This window comes from Ambystoma mexicanum, chromosome 4p, assembly GCF_040938575.1.
Source record: "Ambystoma mexicanum isolate Mex_15411 chromosome 4p, UKY_AmexF1_1, whole genome shotgun sequence".
NCBI lineage: Eukaryota > Metazoa > Chordata > Amphibia > Caudata > Ambystomatidae > Ambystoma > Ambystoma mexicanum.
This window is the reverse complement of record NC_090927.1, coordinates 1174988889-1175012969: the sequence shown is the minus strand read 5'-3', so window position 1 is coordinate 1175012969 and position 24081 is coordinate 1174988889. Positions and strand designations below refer to the sequence as shown.

Genomic DNA, 24081 nt, shown 5'->3' with positions numbered 1-24081 from the left:
GCCTAGACTCCACACAGGCTTCCACCTCGCATCAGGACCTAGGGCAAGACACTTATTACCATATCATGCATGGCTCCCAAGACCCTGGTACATATGCCCAATAGACTGCAGAGTACTTCGAAATAGACACACAAGAAGCCCAAGTCGACAAGGACTTTGTGGAGTACATCCTTGGGGATACAAAATCAGCAACCCAATGTATCCCCCTATTACAATCGGTACAGAAACACATTGAACCCTCTCTGCTTATACCCAATTTAACACGGGCGGTCAACACGCACATCGGGAAGATGTTTAGGCCAGCCACCTCAGATCCCTTATACATCAGGTGGCAGTTAAAGCCCAACTCTTTGGTTGTTACTACTACAAGAAAAAGGGATGGAACCCCTCTGGCCTCTGCCAAAAGCCCTCCTGACAAGGGGAGTAAAAAAATCTACACTCTAGGCAGGAAGATAGCTTCCTTGACAGCCTACCAAACAAGGATTGCTAGTAACAGGATGCTATTAGCCAGTTATAATTGTCACAAGTGGGATGAAATCACTCAACAGATACTCCGTCCCAGAGCCCCTCAAAGCACAGCTCTCTCTCACCATCGCAGGGGGGTAACAAGTAGCCAAGTGCATCCTCAAAAAAAAACGACGCAGTGGACAATGGAGGGAAAACCGTGGCAAAAGGCACATTGATTAAACGCCACGCATGGCTAGGGCAATCATGCTTCAAACTAGAAACCCAGGCAACCCTCATAAACATGCCTATTGAACCCAATGCTTTGTTTGGCAAAGCAGTGAAGGATGCTCTTGAGCGTAAAAGAGGAATTTGACACCCTTTAATCCCTTGGGCAGATCACCAATAAACCATTTCAGCAAAGAGGAGGCTCTAACTCTAGGCCTTTCCAGAGGACAAAACTCCCAACAGGCCTCAAATTACAATCAAGGTGGCCAACGTTCGCCCTGGGGTTCGTCACAAGGGCAGTCCTCACAGCAGGGTTTTCAAAGAGGCCAGAGAAGGTCTAGAAGTAGGGGCAGATCTGCCTCCTCAAGAGGGGGCTCAACCCCCTAAGCAATGACCACCCGCTCCAGGTTCCCTCCCATGCCAATCCAGTAGGAGGTTGTATTTCACACTTTACCCAAGCATGTGACGGGATCACTTTGGACAGGTTGGTACTTTCCACCAAAACAAAAACACACCTCCCAGGAAGAACGTATCCTGTTGTAAGTATCCTGTTGTAAGAGGTGAAGGCACTGCTTCTAAAGGACGCCATAGAAATTGTTCCGGCAAACCAGGTAAACATGGGTATTTATTCAATTTACTCCTTTTGCCAAAAAAAGACTCAACAATGCGCCCTGTCCTAGACCTGTACCCTGCAAACACCTATTCCAAGCCACAAAAATTCTGCATGACGCTACAGGAGGTAATCCCACTGCTAAAGCAGGGGGACTACATGGCAACCTTGGATATGAAATATGAATGCTTTCATATTTAAATTTTCCCAGCGCACAGAAGGTTCTTGCGTTTCGAAATAGCGAACCAACACTACCAATTCAAGTTACTACCCTTCTGTATAGCCTGCACTCCAACTGTATTTAACAAGTTACTAGCGTTAGTGGCAGCACATCTATGCAGAGAATCAATCCCAGGGTACCCTTATCTGATAACTTGGGAATCCCCCCAAATTTGCAAGCAAAAATACCCAGAGAACAATCAAGATAGAAGAGGGTCTAGTCTTTCTGTCAAAATAAAGAGCGCAAAACATACTGCTGCAAATACCTCAGTATCAAGCCAGTTGCCAAATAACTGTACGCAAAGCAATGCGCTTGATCGGGATGATTGCATCATGCATTTACCTGGTCCCGTACGCACGGCTGCCCATGTGTTCAATGCAAGAGTGGTTAGCGAAACAGTGGTCTCAGGCAAGTGGTCAGTGGGACAATCTAGTGGTTGTTTCGCTAACCCTAGTTCAAGCCCTATGCTGGTGGACAAAGGAAAACCTGTTAAAGGGAAAACCTTTTCACAACCCTACAGTGCAAGCAGTTGTCACAACAGACAAATTACTCACAGGGTGGGGAGCCCATTACCTTCACCACACAGCACATGGCCTGTCAACACAGATCACAGCCCAAAATCACATACACCTTCTGGAACTGCTTGCAGTGCTCAAAGCACTGAAAGCTTTCCAATTGCACCTGTCAGGTCAGACAGTACAAATCCTCACATGCAGCACAACTGCCATGTTTTACATAAGCTAGCAGGGGGGCACACACTCTCTAAGTCTGTCCAGGCTAGCACACAAAATGTGGAAGTAGGCACTCAAGTGGGGCATGTTGCTAACATCGCAACATGTTCCAGGGGAACTCGATTCTCTAGCAGACTCCTTAAGCAGAGATCTTCTACCTGAGGAGCACGAGTGGCAGCTTGACAAATATATCCTAAACGATATCTTCTCCCTATGGGGTTACCCCTCTTTAGACTTGTTCGCCACAAGTCAAAACACACAATGCCCAAACTTTGCATCCAGGTTTCCCCAACACGGGTCGAAGTGGAACGCCCTGTGGATGAACTGGTCAGGGAAATTTGCCTATGCTTTTCCCCTGACTATGCTATTGAGCAAGGTAGTGAACAAGATGCACCAGGAACAAGTGGCACTAATTCTAGTTGCTCCTATGTGGGCGAGACAACCTTGGTTTCCACATCTGCGCAAACTGGCGATGTGCAATCCACTCAAACTCCCGTGCCCCTACAACAAGCTTTCACATCACGGGGGGCCAACGTTCCCACCACAACCTCCGTCTGTGAACTTGGCAGCTTGGCTCCTGAAGTCATAGAATGTGGCCATTTAAAACGACCTCAAAGGTGTATGGACATCCTCAATGAGGCACGCAAACCAAACACCAGACACTGTTATTTTATCAAATGGAAAAGATTTGTAATATGGTGCCAGTCAAAAGAAATAAACCCAATAGAATGTACTCCATCACACATTATCCATTACATGCTCCATTTACTATACTCAGGACTAGTATTTAACTCCATCAAGGTTCACCCAGCGGCTCTCTCGGCGTACACCACTTCTCAAAGCAAGGTGTCCTGGTGAAAAATCCCTGTCATTAGGGCTTTCATGGAGGGAATAAAAAGACTCCACCCTCCCATTTCAAACTCGTATCCAGCGTGGGACCGAAATGTGGTACTTTCAAAGCTCATAGGACCCCCATTTGATCCTATGCACAAGTCGAGCCTTAAACACCTTACATATAAAATAGCTTTTCTGCTGGCCATAAGTCGGTGAACTACAAGCTTTGCCAGTGCAAAATCCTTTCTTTGTTGTCCACAAAGACAAATTGGTACTAAGAACGAACCCTAGGTTTTCACTTAAGTTCATATCTAAATTCCATGTCACAGTCCATCGAACTACCAGCTTTCTTTCAAAACCCTTCAAGCTCAGCTGAGAGAAAACGCCATACACTAGATGTAAGCAGGGTGGTCCTTTTCTATGTAAACAAGACAAGACCGCTAAGGAAAACAGACCAACTGTTTGTCTCCTGGCAGGGAAGGTGAGCACGTTTCAAAAAATTCCATCTCCAGATGGAAAGTAAGATGCATACAGCTTTGCTACTCTCTATCAAATAAAACTCTGCCTTTCACACTGAGAGCTCACTCTACCAGGGGTACAGGAGCTACCTTGGCCTTTATCGCAAACGTCCCGCTGGACGCCATTTGCAAAGCAGCTACATGGCGCTCTATCCATACTTTTAATCAGCACTACTGCATTGACACACATACTAAAGCATATTCAGAGGTGGGACAAGTGGTGCTAAAACATTTATTTGCCGCTGTACCGTCTCACATCCCACACCTTCTCCAGACACTGCTTGCTAATCTATGAATAGCATGTGATCTAAGCAGATTCCGCAAGCCTCCGAAGGGATACATTACTCGCGTTTATCGTATTTCTGATGCTTGCATCTGCTTAGATTCACATGCGCCCGCCCTTCCTCCCGGTGGAGTATAAGATGCATAGATGTTTTTCTGGCTTCATCTGCTATAATCTGCTTTAGTACACCTGTACTCGTGCTACACTTCTTGCAACCTTGTGTCGGGAACAAAACAATCTGAGGGACTTCGACGCGTGATGCACCATGGGTACAGTAGATATCACACTAGAGATAGCAATACTGGCACACCCTGTCAATGTCCCTTTTCGAATTTCAAAAACATCTGTAATACTCTGCAGCTTCCACTCGATGTCAGCCTATGCATAGCATGTGAATGTAAGCAGATACAAGCATCAGAAATAAGATTATGGTGAGTAATGTAGCCTATATTTCTGATGCTTGTGAATCTGCTTAGAATCACATGCTGTGCATATAGTCTGACATCTTGTGGTAATCGCAGAGTATTGCATCTTTCTTTCAAAGATCGAAAGGGGATGTCGACATGGGCGTGACTGATATTATTCCCTAAAGCGATGTGTAGTGTACCCAAAATCCCTCATGGTTCGAGGTCCCTCAGGGTGTTTTTTTCCACCCAACTAGTAGGTTGATTGCTCAATATTGTTTTTATCCCACGACCTATGGTTGTCTAGTCTTCCGACTACTTATCTTTGGTGCAAGAAGTCCACGAAGCAGTCGTCAAAGACATCCACTACTGCTCGGCGACTGGTGTACTGATCGATGTCTGCCGACCGCTTGGCCTCGGCCCTCCAGCCAGGCCCTTACAGTAGGGAGAGTGGGGCCCGGGGTTTATTCTTTTTCAAGAATGAATTTCCTTTTCCCTTCTCTTTGCCTATTTGGTCTGGCTGCCATCTCCCTCAGCTATGGAGCCTTTACATTTTGTTGTGTAGCTGTTGCAATAGGTGTCTACCTCGAGACCACGACAAGCTTTCTTGTAAGTTCTGCAAACTCTTTCATTCCAAGACGTTAAAGGACAGGCCGGACAAAACAGTGGGTGGCCTACGCGATGCAGGCCGAGAATCATTCCCCCGTTGGAGCTGTGGCTTCGGATTACGAAATTCCAGCGGCAGCCATGGCTCTGATCTGGAAGCCATCGACCTTTCGGTGGAACCCTCAGGTTCCCAGATACCCTGCCTGACAGACAGGCCACCGCCTCTATTATGGGGAGTTCACACCCCGGCGACAAAGGCACGCACGCACGCACCACTGAAGCTCAAACGAGCAACCCCTAAGGCCTCCTCGACGGACACGTTGAAGAAGCGCCTAACGCCAACAGGCCCGCCGAAAAAACTAGACAGTGTCTGCCAAAAATTGCGGTCCGACGCCCTCGGTGCAACTGTCTTCTTGGCATGCGACTGGGCTTTTCTCTCACAAGGACGCTCCCACAAAAAAGCACACAGTTACCGACACGTCGTCCAAGGATGCGCAAGTGCGTAAGGCCTTGGCGAGGTCGACAACTGCGGCGACGCCATCAGACGTGTCGAAACCCAGCCCATCAGCTGCCAAAAATATGCAAGTCTCGCTGCTTTTATTTCTGCAGCAGTAGAACACAGCGGCACCCCCTATTGTCGAGGAGTTCTCTGAAGCCTCCCGGCCTCTCTCAAGGGCTTTATCAGGAAAATCTCCCCCTTCAGACTCTCCTGCATCATCCCTGTGGACTAGGCAGAGATTTGACAATTATATGGACAAGATGGCCCAATTTATAGACTTCTCAGATATGTGTATTACTCCCAAGGGACCTACGGAGGAAGACTCCTGCCCCATTCCACCAAAACTGCAGAAGTTTCCCATTCCTTCACACCTCCACCAAGAGGAGGTCTTTGATTACTCAGAACAGGAGGATACATATGAGGACAATCCTTTTGATCAGGACACAGCTCACCCGGACTGGGATCCGAATCTGCCAGTAAGTCAGGGGCCTTGACTTTCACCCACTCATACCCCCGACCCAGACATTATTTGTCTAGATCTGCCTTCTTCACCTCAACAAAGGCAATCATCACCAGTAGATGACCAAATGTTATTTAATGCTATCCTGAAAAGAGCTGCAGATCATTTTCAGATCACTACACAGGAGGCAGTCTGGGACTCCGACTTTGTTGAGGATATTCTCAAAGAAAACCCTCCCACTAGTCCGGCTTTTACACTACTCAACTCAATAAAGAAACGCCTAGCTCCCTCTTTATTGTCACCGTCCCTCACAAGTGCAGTCAACTCTCTGATGGAAAAATAGTTTCGCCCCCTCTCCATCGGACCCTAAATATATACAAGGTCATGCCACTCCGGACTCTTTGGTTGTTACAACCACCAGAAAGAGGGCAGGGGTTCCGCTGTCCACGGTGGAAGCTCCCCCGGATAAAGATTGCAAAAAACGTTATGCCCTTGGGAAACGTGTTACCACATCTGCAGATTATTCAACCAGGATTGCTAATAAAGCGACTCTGCTCGCTAGTTACAGCGACGTCCAACAGGGCCTGCTCCAGGAAGTCCTCCAAGAGGTTCCAGAACCCACGCAATCACGCCTGCTGGTGGTCGTGACTGAGGGCAGACAGGTGACCCATAATATATTAAAGAATACTCTAGACGCTGCTGAAACTGCAGGATGCACTCTAGCACAAGGGACTCTACTCAAGAGACACGCCTGGCTGAAGAACTCAGGCTTCAAATCAGAGACTCAGGCCTCCTTGATAAATAAACCAGTCAAAGACTCCAACTTATTTGGTAAGGCTGTTGATGTTGCTTTGGAGACTGCTAAGAAAGAACATGAGACACTGAAATCGCTCTGGCAGATCATGGCCAAGCCCTTCCGACAGCGGGGAGGCTCAAACTCTCATTGTTCCTTTCGAGGTCACTCTTTCTACTAGTCTCCCCATGGTCAATATGGTGCTGGAAGTACCCCATGGTCCTCCGGGCAAGGCTCATCTGGTAACAGCCAGTATCATCAGAGAGCACAACATAGAGGCAAAGGTAGAGGCAGGAACTCTACTCCAAGGGGCTCCCCGGCCTCCACCTCGAAGTGACTCACTGGTCCGGGTCCACTCCCATGCCTTCCTGGTCGGGGGACGCTTGTCATCATTCATTCACGCATGGGAGGGGGATCACATCAGACCAGTCGATATTAAAGACAGTCACCCATGGTTACTACATCAAGTTTCACTGCCCACCTCAATACCAACCACCAAAGAGCAGATGCATATCACCAGCAAATCCTGCTGGAAGAGGTGCAGGTCCTTCTGGAAAAGGGCACTGTAGAAGTCGTCCCCATTCACCAGGTAAATGAGGGTATTTATTCAGTGTACTTCCTTGTACCCAAAAAAGATCTCACCATGCGCTCTGTTAGACCTGCGCCCAGCGAACAAATATGTCAAACTGCAAAAATTCAGAATGACAACATTGCTGGAGGTAATCCCACTGCTGGTGCATGGGGATTACATGGCCACATTGGATATGAAAGATGCATACTTTTATATTTCAATGTTGCCAGCACACAGAAAGTACCTAAGGTTCATGATAGAGGACACCCACTATCAGTTCAAGGTTCTTTCCTTCGGCATTGCCTCAGCTCCACGGGTGTTCGCAAAGGTACTGGGAGTAGTAGCTGCTCACCTGCGCATGCAGTCCATTCCAGTCTATCCTTACCTCGACGACTGGCTCATAACAGGGGATTTGTACGGAACATGCCTAACAAATACCCAGAAGATGGTAGATCTCCTCTTCAGCCTAGGCTTCTCGATCAACGAGAAAAAGTCCATTCTAAACCCCTGCCAAGTAAAACAGTTTTTGGGGGCTCTAATTCGGACCAAAGATGGCCTCGTCTTTCCCTCTAACAAGAGTAATTCAAAACATGCTGTTCGAGATCCCTCACCATGTAGCCAGTCACGAGGTGACCGTACGCAAAGCCATGCGACTGTTGGGGATGATGGCCTCCTGCATCTACCTAGTTCCACACGCTTGCACATGCGCCCCATGCAAGAGTGTCTCTCGAGGCAATGGTGTCGGGCTAGCAGCCAGTGGGACGATCTAGTGGTTGTCTCAGCAGCCCTCGTTCAGTCTCTGCAACGGTGGACAAGGGCAAACCTTCACCACCCCAGGATCTCTGACGGGGTGGGGGCTCCCCTCCTTCATCAGACGGCGCAGGACGTGTGGTCCCCAGCCTTAGAATCCAATCACATAAACCTGTTGGAATTGCTAGCAGTGTTCAAGCCCCTGAAGGCTTTCCAAACACACCTCCAGAGGAAGACAGTTCTAATCCCCACGGACTGTACTACGGCCATGTATTACTTAAAAAAACAAGGGGCACTCACTCTCTAGGGCTGTCCAAACTGTCCCAGAAGATATGGAAATGGGCTCAAGATGTTCCTCCTGTCACAACACGTTCCAGGGGGACTCAATCTTCTGGCGCACGTGCTCAGCAGAGCCTTCCCTCTTCCTGTAGAGTACGAGTGGCAACTACATGAGGGCATTGTACTCATGGTACGGCGATCGGGGCTTCCCAGAAATTGACTTGTTCGCATCTCTGGAGAACGTTCAATGCCCATATTACGCCTCCAGGTACCCTCAGAACCCCTCCAAGGGAAACTATCTCTGGACACCCTGCTCAGGGAAATGTGTCAACGCTTTCCCCCTCACCCCCGATTCCCCTGCCACACAGAATAGTGCACAAGATGCACCAACAGCCAGTAAGGATGATTCTGGTGGCCTTGGTTCTCCCATTTCATGGCAATGTCAGTCTTCTCTCTCAGGAAGTTGCTGTGCCCTTACAACATGCTATCACAAGACCATGGCGAGACACTACATCCATGCCCAACTCTCAATTTAGCAGCCTGGCTCCTGAGGTCATAGAGTTTAGGCATATCGTACTCCCTCAAAGATTTATGGACATACTCGGGGAAGCACGGAAACCTAACACCAGACATTGCTACTCCAGCAAATGGAAACGCTTTGTCATCTCGTGTAATGGCAAGGGCATCAATCCTGTTGATTGCACACCAAAACATATTGTCCTGTACCTAACTTACCTGTTAGATTCAGTTCTGGCTTTCAATTCCCTAAAAGTCCACTTAGCTGCGCTTACAGCGTACATCACGTCCTGAAACAAGGTTTCATGGTGGAAAATTCCAGTAATAAAAGCATTTATGGAAGGGGTAAAGAGGATCTAGCCCCCTATTTCAAACCCAGCTCCCGGGTGGGACCTGAACGTAGTACTTACCAGACTAATGGGGCCTCCCTTTGAACCAATCCACAAGGTTAGTCTTAAAGCACTCGTCTACAAGACCGCCTTCCTCGTGGCAATCTTCTCAATAAGGAGAGTTAGTGAACTACAGGCACTTTTCAGTCCAGGACCCATTAGTCACGATTCACAAAGATAAGGTGGTCCTGCGCACTCACTCACGATTTGCGCCTACGTTTATATCAAAACTCCATGTAAACCAGTCCACAGAACTACCCACCTTTTTCCAAAACCCCACTAACATGGCAGAAAGAAGCCTTAAACACTAGATGTGAGGTGAGCGGTTATTTATCTGGAAAAGACAAAGCCACTAAGAAAAAACAAACCAGTTCTTTGTTTCAGTGGCAGCTGGTAGAGACGGGGACCCTGTCTCTAAATCCACTATCGCAAAGTCGATCATGAACTACATCACACTGTGATACACTTTTGCTAAGAGAGATCTGCCCTTCACGCCAACAGCACACTCATCTCCGGGCACAGGGGCTACCATAGCTTCTCGAGAACGGCGCGCTTCGAAATTTTCTTCAGAAAATGTCGTGTTCTTCCACCCCTTCTGCTCCCAAGCCGGGGTTAAAAAAAATTATCGACTGCGGATCGAAGATGTCGATTACAGATCCTCACCGCGTTTGTCTTTGGTGCCTAGATCCAGACCATCGAACCGGCGACTGTGGCTCCTATCAGTTGATGACGGAGAAGGCTCTTCGTGAGAGGAAAGGTAAACTGGCGGTGGGGCGGGAAGCTTCCAAGGCCGTCTCGAAGGCCTTGTCAAAAAGACATAGGAAATCGAGTGATTTGAAAGAATCAGATTGTCGTAAATACTCTGAGATCTCGATCACGTAGTAGATCGAGATGCTCTTCATCTTCCTCTTCAAAAAAGGTTAAGAGGAGACATGGATCTCCCTCTTCTTCCTCGGATACGTCTACCGAATTGGTACGATGCCCGACTAAGTCGGATTCCCCAAGAAAATGGGATGAATTTAGAAGGAAGATGATGAAGGTCTTTGAGAATGCGGCCTCGACCCCCTCAACGAAGCCTTGACACAGGGAAGTCGAGAACTACTGTAGAAAAATCCAGTAGTAAGGGTGAAACTCGAAAAACTCCAGTCGACGTCAAATCCTCGAAGATTCCTTGCGAATCGAGTGTTTCCCCGACACCGTCTAAAAAACATAAATCGTTGAAACCTTCGACGACTTCGTCGACGCCATCGGCCTTTGTCAAAGACATCATCGGTGTCTTCGAAGACTGCTTCGATACCATCGGAGGATCCTTCGATTCCTTCGACCCAGACTCATGTACAGGAAAGGAGATTTACTCCTTTACCTATGTCAGACTTCTTTAAGTCTATGTCTTCTATATTTGAAGAAAGTGGCTCTGAAGAAGTTGTTTCTCTTTTTGGAGTACAATATGGTACTAGAGAGGTCCCAGAAGAATTAATCGATCCAGAATCGAAAATGAGAGACCGATGTGATGCACTTCATTCTGCTAGTGGCATTGATACGTCACCTGAGCTGTAGTTTGCAAAATCTGACCCTGCAGAACATTCAGATTCAGGGTACAGGAGTATAATAAATAGAGTGGTTGAATGCATGGGCTGGGGTAGAGCCTCACCCACTTTTGATCAGGATGATATGACTGATAAACTTGATCAGGGCCCCCAGAAGGATCCATTTCTCCCCTTCCATAGGGCACTTCAGAGAATGGTAGAAAAAAACTGGGAAGTTCCTGATACAATTGCTGCAGTCAACAATAATTTTCCAAAGAAGTATAGAACTTCTAGTTCTGATCCTGATTGTTTAAGTAGGCATCCCACTCCAGAAAGTGTGGTTATTCAGGCTGCAACTTCCTCAAGACAAATAGCATATCCATCTATCCCCCCGGATAGAGAGGATAAGAAGGTGGATGCTTGGGCCCGTAAGGTCTTAACCTCGGGTAGCATGGCTCTCAAGTCAACTAATGTCACCTGTACCCTGGCCAGGTTCACCCATACCCTGTGGGACTGCATTTAGGCGGCGGCTAAACTTATTCCGGAAGGCGAGGCAAGGCAAGGCTTCCTGAATATTGTCAAATGTATACCCTCCAGTCACCTTTCATGTCCCAATTTGGGATTTAAACCTAGTACTTAAGTTTTTAACTTGTATACCTTTTGAGCCTCTGCACTCTTGAGGCTTCTAACATTAAAGACTGTCCTTCTTGTGGCCTTAACATCAGCCCGCAGGGTTAGTGAACTACAGGCTCTCTCATGTAAACCTTCATATGCTACTTTTTGCAAGGACAAAGTGGTTCTTAAAGTTAAACCCTCTTTCTTACCAAAAGTAGTTTGACTTCCATTTGTCACAAAAAAAATCATATTACCAACATTCCATTTCCTCCACATTTGGGCAAAGAAGAGGAGAGACTGCATAGACTAGACCCCAAAAGTGCTCTCAGTTTTTACATTTCAAGAATGTCAAAATTACGTCAAGATGACCAACTTTTTGTAGGTTATACAGGTCATAAATTGGGATTAGCGGTGACAAAACAGAATATATCCCGCTGGATCGTTCTGGCTATAATTGAGTGCTACAGATTGGCGGGAAAAGACCCACTGGATGGGCTTCGAGCCCATTCCACTAGGGGGATGCCTACTTCTGCGGCTCTGAAGAGGGGAGTCCCTGCAGCAGATATTTGTTCAGGTTGGGCATAAATGCATACCTTCATCAAGCATTATTGCTTAGATGTCTTTTCTTCCAATGAGAGTTTATTTGCCAAGCCAGTACTTCATTCCGTCCATGAGAACAATAACTAGTACTCCCGCCTTCAAAATTACCACTGCTATTGGAGTTTATCATAAGATGAGGAATACGTGGGTGGACACAATCCATTAGAAGAACAAGTTACTTACCAACTGTAACATTCTTTTGACTGGATGTTCCTCCCACATATTCCTCATCACCCCTCCCATCCTACCCCGCAGTACAGTTTACGTTACTTACACTTTCCTCTCACGAAGAGTCTATCGGTCATGGGGCACGCCTGGGTGTTCCTCGAATATTTCCTTGAAAAAAAAGAACTGAAGCCAACGGGCGCGGCACAAGCTATTTATACTGATGGTAACATCGACACGGTACGGAGCCCGTCGAGGGACATCGACGCCACGACCTTGTGCACAACGCCCTCTGCCGAGAATTCTTTTTTGTCCGAAGCAGCAAAGCTGGCAGGATGCGAATATCGTAAAATGAGGAATACATGGGAGGAACATCCAGTCGAAAGAACGTTACAGTTGGTAAGTAACTTGTTCATCTAGTGTGACGTGTACTGTACTAGTGTGACGTGTACTGTACCCATGGTCCTTCATGCATCAAGGTCCCTCAGATTGTTTTTTCTCACCTTCAAAGTCGGTCGCAAATGCAGAGTTCTCTTCCTAGCTGATGCCTTTAATTAGTTGAAAGCTTTAATTGTAGACTTTCGTTCCTTCCTTTATTGTTCACTTTGCAGCACAGCCATCAGACTGCTCAATGGCTTTCGACAAACAGCCTCATCATCGACGACTGACTGATCGACTGACGCGGCCTACACGGGCCACTTTGGGCTTCGGCCCATTACAGTAGGGAGAGAGAGGGGAGGTTCTTCATACTGATCTCTTTATGGAAAGCATACACTGTCACCCCCATCCCCTGATTCTCGCCAATCTGCCCTTGTAAAGAATAATTAACAATACTTTAAGTTTTTACCCTTCGTGTCACCGAAAATTCCCATGGAAAGACACGCACTGAGTGTGCAATTACTGTCTCCTGAGGGATCACCCCGAAAAAGTTTGTAAATCCTGTAAACTTTTTTGACCGAAAACCTTAAAGGATCAGCGGACCAAATGCTGCGCCACTCGCGCTATGCAGGCCGAGGCCTCCATCGACGTGACGGAAGACACCAGCAAGGGCAGTATCAGGGTCATGAGTGACGCTGAATGCGAGTGGGGTTCTCGGAACCCCATGTGCGGGCCCCCAACTCCAAGAAGCAGACCGGCGGCTCTGTGATGGAGAAGACACCGTGGGTGCAGTGCACTCACAAGCGCAAAGACATCAAATGCATACCCCACGGCTGACTCTCGATGGTACCATTGAGGATCGAAGCCCACGCAGTGTTCAAGGAGAAAGCCTCAGGTTCTTCACTGTCCTCTGGGCCATCCTATACGCTTTTGCCTCGCGACAGGCCTCCGAAACCAAAGGTCGTTTCGGACACAGCACATAAAAAGGCCTTCCTTTCACGCACCGAAGAACAGGCACCGAAAGGAGTTTCGGCGTCCCCCAAGAAAACGCTGAAAATGCAGGAGCTAATTAAGAAACACGTCCGTGCTTCCCTGCTTAAAGCAAAGTCACAGAAAATAAATCGCACATTTTGATGCCTTTGGCCTCGAAAAGCAGACTGGCTGCAATTTCCACCCGTTTCGACTCTCTCTCAGGGGCTATACAACGCAAAGATCAAACTCCCTCCCAGGTCATGCCTATCATGTCAGGCTTCCCTCCTTCATGCGACTATACACCTGAATAGTTCAAGAAAATGGATGTCAAGTTTTGTAAACTTTATGGACAGAGACACCCTGACCAACTGTCAACCATTAAAGATGCCTCACAGCCAGGGGCCTCAGTACAGAAGCCTCCTGCCAAAAAGTATTTTCTAGGCACCCCGGCCTCGACCTACAAAGACCCCTCTCATGACTTGTATTATGACAACCCCAAAGGGTCAAGACCAATTTTATGACCATGATGATGACATTTACGTGATCCCGTCGCCAGACCACCAGGATCAGCCGGTAGCAGATTTGTCTGTTGACGACCAACTACAGTACAATGAACTGTTACTAAAGGTGGAACAACACTTTAATATCGACACTCAGAAGGCAAAGGTTGACAAGGACTTTGCGGAAGACATTCTGGGGGACAAGAGGTCTGCCACCCAGTTTATTCCACTCCTGCATTCCAAAGACGCGTCCAGCCATCCCTGCTGGCGCCTAGTCTCACAAGGGCGGTCAACCCCACAATAGAGAAACTATTTAGATCGGCGCCCACTGACTCCAAGTATATTAGTTATCAGCTTAAACCAGATTCCTTAGTGGTCACCAGTACCAGAAAGAGGGCAGGCACTCCCCTGGCGTCGGCAAATGCCCCACCAGACAAGGAAATCAAAAAAATGTAGACTTACGGGGGAAAGGTTGCCTCATCTGCAGCATGCCAGACCAGAATCGCCAGAAACACTATGCTTTTAGCTAGTTGTGGCTGCCACAAATGGGATGACCTGGAATGCCAGATCGAAGCCGTCCCAGAACTCCTAAAGGCTCATTTGTTAAGTATCTCGAAAGGCAAGCAGATATCAAACTGCATCCTGAAAAATAACCTTGATGCGGCAGATTTTGCAGAACGCATCATAGCAGAGGGTACACTCATCAAGTGCCACGCCTGGCTTAGACAATCAGGGTTTAAGTTGGAGACTCGGACAACCCTCTTAAACATGCTGGTGGAGCCATGTGTGTTATTCGGGAAGGCGGTAGAAGACGCCCTTAAGAGTGCTAAGGAGGAATATGACACTCTCAAATCCCTTGGACGGTTAATAAACAAGCCCTATGTTCAATGGGGCTCCTCAAACTCTAGGTGGTTTCGGGGTCAAGGTGCTCGACGTTCTTCAGGCTACACTCAAAGAGGAAATAAAAGAGGCAGAGGAAGGGGCAGAACCTCACCTGGGAGAGGCTGTACCCCTCCCAAAGAATGACACACAGCTTCAGGTCACCTCCAATGCCACTCCGGAAGAGGCCAAATTTCACTTTTCACCCATGCATGGGAGGGGATAACATCGGATATGTGGGTGTTGTCCACCGTGGCAGATGGGTATTGTATCGAGTTGGTACAAAAACCACCCTACTGCCCGCCAAGAAACAGGAAAATGTCAACAAAAGAAAGATGCGTTCTGTTGGTAGAGTTAAAGGTACTGCTGGAGAAAGATGCCATAGAGATTGTCCCAGTAAACCAGGTAAACAAGGGTATTTATTCAATGTACTTCCTTGTGCCAAAGAAAGACCTTTCCATGCGCCTAGTATTACATCTGCGCCCTGCAAACAAATGTCAAACTCCAAAGGTTTTGCATGACCACGCTCCAAGAGGTAATCCCACTCCTAAAAAGTCGGGGGACTACATGGCAACATTGGATATGAAAGATGCATACTTTCATATTTCAATGATCCCTGCACACAGAAAATATCTGCGTTTCAAGATAGTGGTTATGTACTACCAGTTCAAAGTACTCCCCTTCGGCATCGCCTCAGCATCAAGAGTATTCACAAAGGTGCTTGCAGCAGTGGCAGCATACCTGTGTAGAAGGCCCATCCCGGTATACCCTTATCTGGATGACTGGCTAATCACTGGTGAATCTGCTCAAATTTGTAAACAAAATACGCAAAAACAATAGACCTTCTTTTCAATCTGGGCTTCTCCATCAACGAAAAGAAATCAAGTCTAGTCCCCAGCCAAACAAAACAATTTCGAGGGGATATTCTAAAGACAAAAGAGGAACTGGCTTTCCCCTCAACCGATAGAGTACAAACATGCTGTTGCAAGTACCTCAACACAAGGTCGGTCGCCAGATAACGGTATGCAAAGTAATGCGCTTGCTCAGGCTGATGGCCTCATGCATTCACTTGGTTCTACACGCATGCATGCGGATGCATCCAGTGCAACAATGGTTAGCAAAACAATTGTCTCAGGCAAGCGGTCAGTGGGTCGATCTAGTGGTTGTTTCGCTAACTTTGGTACAGGCCCTCTGCTGGTGGTCCAAGGACAACCGGCTGAAAGGAAAACCCTTTCGTGTTCCACCAGCACAAGCAATCCTAACTACAGACTGGTTATAGGTCAAAGGATCGACTGCAAAGGGTCGAATGACAAAAGGTTCGAGTCAATAGTCTCGAAAACAAAAGGTTAGAAAAACTTTTTTTTTTATATATATAATTTTTTTTTGCGGGGTCCCCCGGCCAACCTCCGTTTTTGTGGTAAAAGCCACTTTTTTTTACCTACACGGAAACCCAAAAATAAATATATAAATAAAAATGTTTTTGAACCTTTGGTTTTCGACCCTATTGACTCTCACCTTTTGCATTCGAGCCTTTTGTAATCGATCCTTTGACTGGACACAGTACAGACGCCGCACTCACTGGATGGGGGAGGGGGCTCACTTCCTTCACCACACAGGCCACTGCCAGTGGACTTGCGCTACTGCCCAAAGACATATCATCTTCCTAGAACTCTTGGCAGTCCTCAAGTCTCTTCAGGCCTTTCAGCAACTTCTCACAGGTCAATTGGTGCAAGTCGTCACAGACAGCACCACTGAAATGTTCTACCTCAACAAGCAAGGAGGCACACACTCTGTCTGTCCAAGCTATCCCAAAAAATATGGAAGTGGGCACTCAAGCAGAAGATGCTCCTAACATCTCAAAATGTTCCAGGTGAACTCAATTATCTGGCAGACATTCTAAGCAGACACCCTCTACCACAAGAACAAGAGTTTAAACTCGACAGAGCTACCCTAGACAGAAAAATCTTCTCCCGATTGGTTGGGAATGATGTGTTTTGGAGAATGGTGTTATAGATGGTCTTGTGATACTTCTTCGTACTTGGGAGTTTGGATGAGCAGAAGCAAGGCTAGAGACCTTGGCTTCTACGAGCATATGTTCCGCAATTGATAGTGCTCCAAAACATATCTTTCATGTATTCTTCATTGGCCCAGAAGAACTTTCTTTACTAAAGCAAATTAATTATTTGTCCACCTGGTGTGGCATTGTGGATCCCCATGCATTATTTGGGATGCTTAGACCAAATGTAATTTCAGGATGGTATTGCTGTACCTGACATTGATTTAAATGTCCTCTCAGCTGAGACTTTTTCTGGGGAGCCTTTTTGTATCGAATGGTACTGAAAATGAGGTATGTTAACAGCCTTACTTTACCACCTTATCCACTCTGTCTGTTGGGCACTTTCAGAATTACCTAAGCCACTGTAAAATTATGTTACATGGTTTTGGTCCTTTCTATTAAGTGTGTGCTGCTTACTTCGAATGGTAGAAGTAACTCAACAATCTAAATGGCTGAGGTACTTGACTGTTCAATGCACTCTGACAGAGGCTCCAGTATCCGTCAGCCTCATCCAGTCTCGATTTAATAATGAACTGGCATGCACATCTACGCCAGAAGATGCGTGATGAGCCGTATGTCCTACAAATCTTGGCTTCTCCTGGACCTGCTTATCTATTTGGTCAAGCAATTGCTTTGCATTTCTTTTATCATGTCATTTTGAGTGTAGAAGAATTTTCTTATCACTTGACTTTTCTCGCCAGCTCAGTTGGACATCTCATTTGATGTAGTGTATTAGACTATATTCCTATTATGTACTGGTATTTTCCATATGTGCTTGTGCAGCTGAAGAGAGGGTGCTAGGATGCCTCTCCTCACCCCATCATATTTCAGACAAACCCAAAGTGAACCCTGCCTGACTGGTATGCAGGAAGGTATCCCCTCAGCCATTCCAATGATGTCCATTGCAGATCCAGAAAACCTGATGGAGACCGCTGACATAAACACTATTAGTAACCCGGCGAGAGACAATCAGAATGCAACAAGCATTCTGATTGGCTCTCGCCAGGTCGCTACCCGGCCGGGAATCCCTCCGTCGGGATTCCACGGCCTTTGTCCCCGGCGGGGGGCATGGCAGCCCCCTCAGCTAATGAGGAGGCTCGAAGCGGGGCCATCCCCGCTCCGAGCCTCCCCGCGGCTGAGAGGCTAGCTTCGCCCCCGCCAGGGACTCGGGTAAGTCTTTTATTTTATTTGTATTTTTCCCTCCCCTCCCTCCCCCCAAACTTACCTTCTTGATCCTGCGTCCCTGGCGGGGGACGAGGGAAGCCCCCAGCCGTGTGGAGACTCGGAGAGGGGCAATCCCCGCTCTGCACCTCCACACGGCTGGGGGCTTCCCTCGTCCACTGCTGGGGATGCAGGGACCTTTTTTTTTTTTTTCTTATTTTTCTTCCCCCTCCCCAAGTGTTCCCAGCGCGTCCGCTCCCGATGATCGCCATGGAAAGGAAAAATGGACTCCGTTTTCCCTTTCCATGGCGGCGGCCATTTTCTTGGTCGTTTTTTTTTCTGTCCCAAAACGCTGCAGCGTTTTAACGCCGCAGCGTTTAGGGACAGAAAAAAATTACTTTTAGTACCCCGGTCACGCAAATTTAGCGGGCCGGGATACTAATGGCAATAGAACCCTCGCGGCGGGGGCATTACCGACTCTGGTAATGCCCCGGGGCCTTCGGTAATGCCCCCGCCGCTCGGGTTCTATTGCTTAATAATGGACTGCCTCGTATAAGTACCAAGAAGCCACTATGCTGACGTAACTAGTGACACCACGACATAGCAACGTTAGTCATGAAGTACACTCGCAGCCTTGAGCCGCATTACACAAACATACATTTGCATACACGAAGAACATGCTTACACAGTTCTGTAGGTAGAGGACAGATGCATATACATACTGTCAAAACTTTTATTATTTTTCTCATTAGCCAAATGCAGTAATGCAGAACCACAAGGGAACAAGAGATCCTGAGCAAGCTTGCAGATGCTTATGGCAAATCAACCTATGGGACTACAGGAGTATATATGGAGCCTGATAGAACCATGTATGACTAACCTATGGGAAACAGCACAAGCGTGCAGAAATCATATAAGTGTAAGGAAAATTACAGAAAGCCTCAAGCCACAGACAGCCAGGCAGAAGGATCAGGCTCAGGCTGCACGAAGTACAGCTCGAACTCGCAGCCAAGGTTAGTGATAAACCGTCCCATTCCAAACTCCAGACAAAGGTACCAGCTGCGGGAAATGGAATAAATCCTCACAAATGCAGACCCAAGAGCTCAATTTTGTGGTCCACAACCATGTGATGCAGCCGAACTAGACAATGGGCATTCACCCGTGGTGGGAAGGAGAGCCGTTCTCAGCAAACCAGACGAGAGGTGAAACAAGTGTTAGGCAGAAACCTGTGCAGTTCCCTTAGGGACCACTGCAAAAGATTTAAGACTACAGGTGTTTGGCAGTAAGCCCACTTGGTAGCAGTCTGTACCACACAGATTCACTTGGTAGCTGTGGCTGAGCAGTCAGACTTCCCTCAAGAAGAGTTAGGCAGTATACAGAGCATACAAAATAGGTACAGAAATACAGTAGCACAAGCAAACACTGACCAGAGCTTGGGTGTAAAAGTATATAATTATTTATTTAACACACACTTATAAAACACACTAGCACTAAATTGGTAAGATAAGTTCAAAACACAATCACTATTATCATATGTACATCCCTGATTACTTGTTGGACAAGTCTTAGTTAACACCACTTATTTCCAGACAGAGGTGAGCACTTAACGTTCGATGGCACTCCAACAAGTTAAATAAAAAGGGAGGGAAAAGCAGAATTATGGAAGCATACACACTAAACACTTTTTAAAGAAGCACAGCAAGTTAGGAAGGTACAGTCTACTGGTGAGCAAGGAAGTTTAGGTGGCAGGCCCACTTTCAAGGGAGCCAGGCGGAAGATGCCCAAGATCAGACAGTTACAGAGAGTCTTCGAAGTTTGTGTTGGTAGTTCGAAAAAGGTTTAGTTCAGTTCAGAAAAGTTAGCTAAGGTGTCCCAGGCTAATCCAGGTTCGAGGGACAAGGATTTAATACACCCCGTTCAATCGGTTGCAAGGGAAGCCATGCTGAACATGGTACCTTAAATGGAGAGGATCCTCCAGCGGGGCAGTTGTTCCTGGCAGCGGGTGCAAGTCGCAGCGTCGTCCAGAGGAAGAGAAGATCTCGTCGTGGAGGAAAGAAGAAGGTCGTTGCACTGCCAGGGAAGAAACCAGCCGCAGAGTTCTCCGGTACAAAGGTACTACCCTTTCGGTTCGCGGTAGTGGTGAAAACGTGATATCCCAGTTGCCGGGGTGCTTGGCACAGGCAAGGCGGCCACGAGATGCTCCAGTAAGGCGAAAAGAAGGTAGACTGGTTATCCCGACCAGTCGAAGGAAGAAGACTCTCCAAGCTGGAGATCTCCTCTGTCGTTGGGAAAAGTGGTGAGACTGTTCAGCAGGGCTCCACCGGTGGTGTCGTCGTTGTAGGCCGGCTCAGCTTCGACCTCGTCGGATTCTTAGGTCCTGTGGTGACTTCTGAAGTTTCAGTCCCCAAAGCCCTTCTTTTATGCAGCACACCCCCATTCACTCAGCCTAGCTGTCAATCAAACATGCTAAGTGGTGAGCCAGCCGGCTCACCACTTGGGCCAATCACACAAGAGTGCGACTTGAGTTACCAAGGTAACTCAGTCCAGGGTGCCTAAACCCCCTCCCACACCTCCTGTAGTACCCAGACAGAGTGGCACCACTTTTGGAGGCTTCTGTGGAGAAGCCCGCCAAAAAGTGGAACAAAGGGCTCGACTTGGTTTGGAGTCACAGAAGAGAACACAAACGCCATTTTAGAATCGAGTTCTGGCAAAAAATACCAACCGGCGAATTAATATTGAATAAATAAACCGGCGGTATGTTCAAGGCTACAAGAATTAAATAATGAAAGTTGGTAGCCTCGACCAATGGGAAAATCCCATAGAAATATATTCGCGGTCGAATATAAAAAGTAGTATCCACTGCCACCAGCCAAAACTCGATCAGGGGGGACAGAGACGTGCCCCCTCGAACAACAGACCCCGGGCCAATCGAATTGCCCTGACCAGTACGTCCACAATATGATGGTTTGTACTGGTTTCTGTTCATAATTTGGAACTAGCAAAGCCAATGGTGACATTACATGCCCTGGGAGACCGTAGTCAGTCCCAGGGTATGGAGTCTATGTTGGGGGGGTCGCTACGACACCCCTGGGTTACGGCACGGAGGGTGCTGTGTAACCCACATAAAAAAAAACACGAGACCCTATGGAGTAAAATACCCCATAGCCCATAAAACACATGGAAAGTTAAAGGAACACCTCAAATCATGTCTAAGAGTGGGAGCAAAAAGAATCTCACTCTTAGCAGGAGAGAAAAAAATAAACCCCAAAAATCCAGCAAAGCTGCTGGGGGACTCACTAGGTTTGGGAAATTAGCCTTACAGAGAATTCTCCCTAACAAGTGTTGCAAACGTGAAAACACACTCACATAGACAAAAGTGGTATAGTACCAGATACAATTCAGACAGTCATTTCACATCACCTTGAAGAGGTTCACAGAGGGCTGAGAAACGAGTTGGATCCCTGGCCTGGGAAGACCAGCTCAAGCCAATCACAAGAAATCCAGGGCTGGTTGGCAAGGGCCAATGTTTAGTCCCCTACTCTGCAACAATGTAATAGATAGTTCATTGGGGACGGGGCAGGTGCACCACCTGACCTGCGAGGGCCAGTAGAATAATCTCTTTAGGGGATTACTATATCGGTTACCACTCTCAGCACCCAATAGGTAATGGGGATAGTTTTTTTTGGGGAAGGGCCCAGGTGATGATGAAAAACAGCATCATAACTGGGGAGCACGCATTGTAAAGTTTATGTACTGGAGAATCCTGATTCTTGTATGATCCCTTTTTTTTGTAATAAATCACAGTACTAACTTGCTGTTGGGTGAGTCCTCTGTTTATTCTGGTTAAGAATGTTGGGCCCTTGGGCGTCGGACGGACCCCCAGATGACCTCTGGCATAGCTGGGAACCATCCCAACACAGTGATGCTTTACAATAAGTAAATAAAATCACAAACAAATCATATCTGCATCCATCATGTGCAACACAAATGGGTATTCCTCACTGGTACATACTGAAGCTGTCCCTCCTATTACTATTTGCCTTTTATCACAAACCGATTTGCAGCCACCTACATTCTCCATGGGCACTGGTAAGAGCTTGCCAAATGTAATCTGAAATACTGCTAGAGTAGTTTTAGTACAAAAGCCAGTCTTTCATTCAATAGTCCTACATTTATATTCTAATTCAGCAGCAGACAAATCTTTAATTTTATTCGGATTGCCTCCATATCAGAAAGCCTTTGATCACTTTTACTAATGCAGCCAAAGTTAAGAATTGTTTTACAATCCCTGCTCCTCCCCTTCTCCAGCATGGGATCTGGCATGGATTCACATGCTCCTGAATATTCCCCGTGGTCAGGCTAGGAATCCTCTGTAAAGGAGAAAACATTTTCACTTTGGCTTTAAAACTGTATTTCTCCAGCATTGGATCTTTCATGGATTCACATGTTTAGAATATTCCCCGTCGTCAGGCTGGAGGTTCCCGAAAGCAGGTACCCGATATCGACTAAGATCATACTATGGTGCTCTAGAAGACCCTGGCTTCAGCCTACTTCACACCTTTTCACCATGGTCAAAGAAAATAGGTGCCTCTTCAAACTCTGCATGAAGTGTGGATTATAGGAATGTGTATGTCGAAGATCGACACCATAAATGTCTGTTGTGAGTGTTTGTGGGCTGCCGGCACCGGGGGACTTATAAACTACATTTTTCATGCTCTGTGGCGGCAGCGTGCATTCAGCGCGTGCCGCTGGGGCTTGAAAAGATCTGTAATGCCCCATGCTCAGTGCTGATTGTTTTGACCTTTGGGAGCAAGGGCAGGGTGCAGTGGACAACTGCAGGAAGTGCAGAGGAATGCGGGCAAGACTAAGGGATTCCAGGCTGCAGCGGTACCGTGTGCTGAGCTCACTGCTTGGCTGTGGCGATGACAACAGGGAAGAGTTCCCGGCTTGCTTGGGTAGCAATGATGAAATGAAACGGAAACGAAGAGAAGCCCTCCTCTAGCGCTTCTCCAAAATTAAATGTTATAATATAGAGACTTTCTCGTTTTTAGGTTCCATTTGTCATTTTTATTCAGAATTCTATTGTGCTGTAAACAAATAGGGATTCCTTTTTACATCTTGAACATAACATATAAGTTGATGGGAAGACAAAAGAATGCAAAATTTAAATTGGTTTAAAGTTTTTCGTTGAGTTCACTAAGTTGCTGTGTCCCACGTTGTCACTTGAAAGTTGCGAAGCCTTAGTATAATTCACTCGACATTTGGGTTGATGGAGAGACAAAAGAATTCAAAATTTAGATTGGTTCTAAGTTTTTAGTTGAATTCACTAAGTTGCTGTATCCCACGTTGTCACTAGAAAATTACGAAGCCCTAGTTTAATTCACTAGGCAGTATTGGCCTCAATTTGAATTGGTTCAAAGTTTAGTCAATGTTGTCTTCACGTTGTTGCTCGAAAATTGCGAAGCCCTAGTTTAATTCACTAGGTAATATTATCCTCATTCACTAGGTAATATTATCCTCAACACGTGTTTCTCCGCCACATGGTTTATGGCGGTTCTTCAGGAGGAATTTGTAGGTAGATAGGCAAATGGAAAGATCTGAGAGGAAAAAGGTGGGAATAAAGAAAAAAATGGGCAATTTTGAACAGAGTGTTTTATGTTGACGTTTATACAGTCAATGTTGAGTTAGATACTTACAACTAAATATCAAATCTTGTTCATGTATATGATGGTTCCTTTGATGTAGGTAATATTATTAATTCCATCCGGTTTGGTCTGAAAGAGTGAAGAGCATCTAGTTTATATTTGTATCTCTGGGTCAAAGGTACTTTCCAAAAAAATCTAGTCATAATCATCCTTATTTGTTATACTTCAATAGTTCAGTATTATCTTCATGTACAACTGATTCCTGGATTTTGACAATGTAAATGAACTCATATGTTGCCTTGGAACAGTACGGTTTGGTTTAGTATCTAAGTTTGCTTATGCGGACTTTGAACTTAAAGACTGTTCGAAGCAACGAAGTTAGTCTAACTACCAAGTTTTCTTAAGAATTGTAAATAGTTGTAAAAGACCTTGCTTACCATGTGAACGGT

General features: G+C 46.6%; 1 protein-coding gene and 1 long non-coding RNA gene across 2 annotated transcripts in view; one reads left to right on the top strand and one right to left on the bottom strand.

Moving 5' to 3' along the window:
- IGF2R (insulin like growth factor 2 receptor) overlaps nt 1-24081 on the top strand; it is a 2762372-nt gene that overhangs the window by 1813150 nt on the left and 925141 nt on the right. The window lies entirely within an intron of this gene.
- On the bottom strand, nt 23025-23950 carry LOC138453713 (uncharacterized). Its single transcript, XR_011260495.1, has 2 exons — nt 23684-23950; nt 23025-23584 (listed from the first exon to the last, which is right to left on the bottom strand). It is a non-coding gene; the product is annotated as an uncharacterized lncRNA (long non-coding RNA).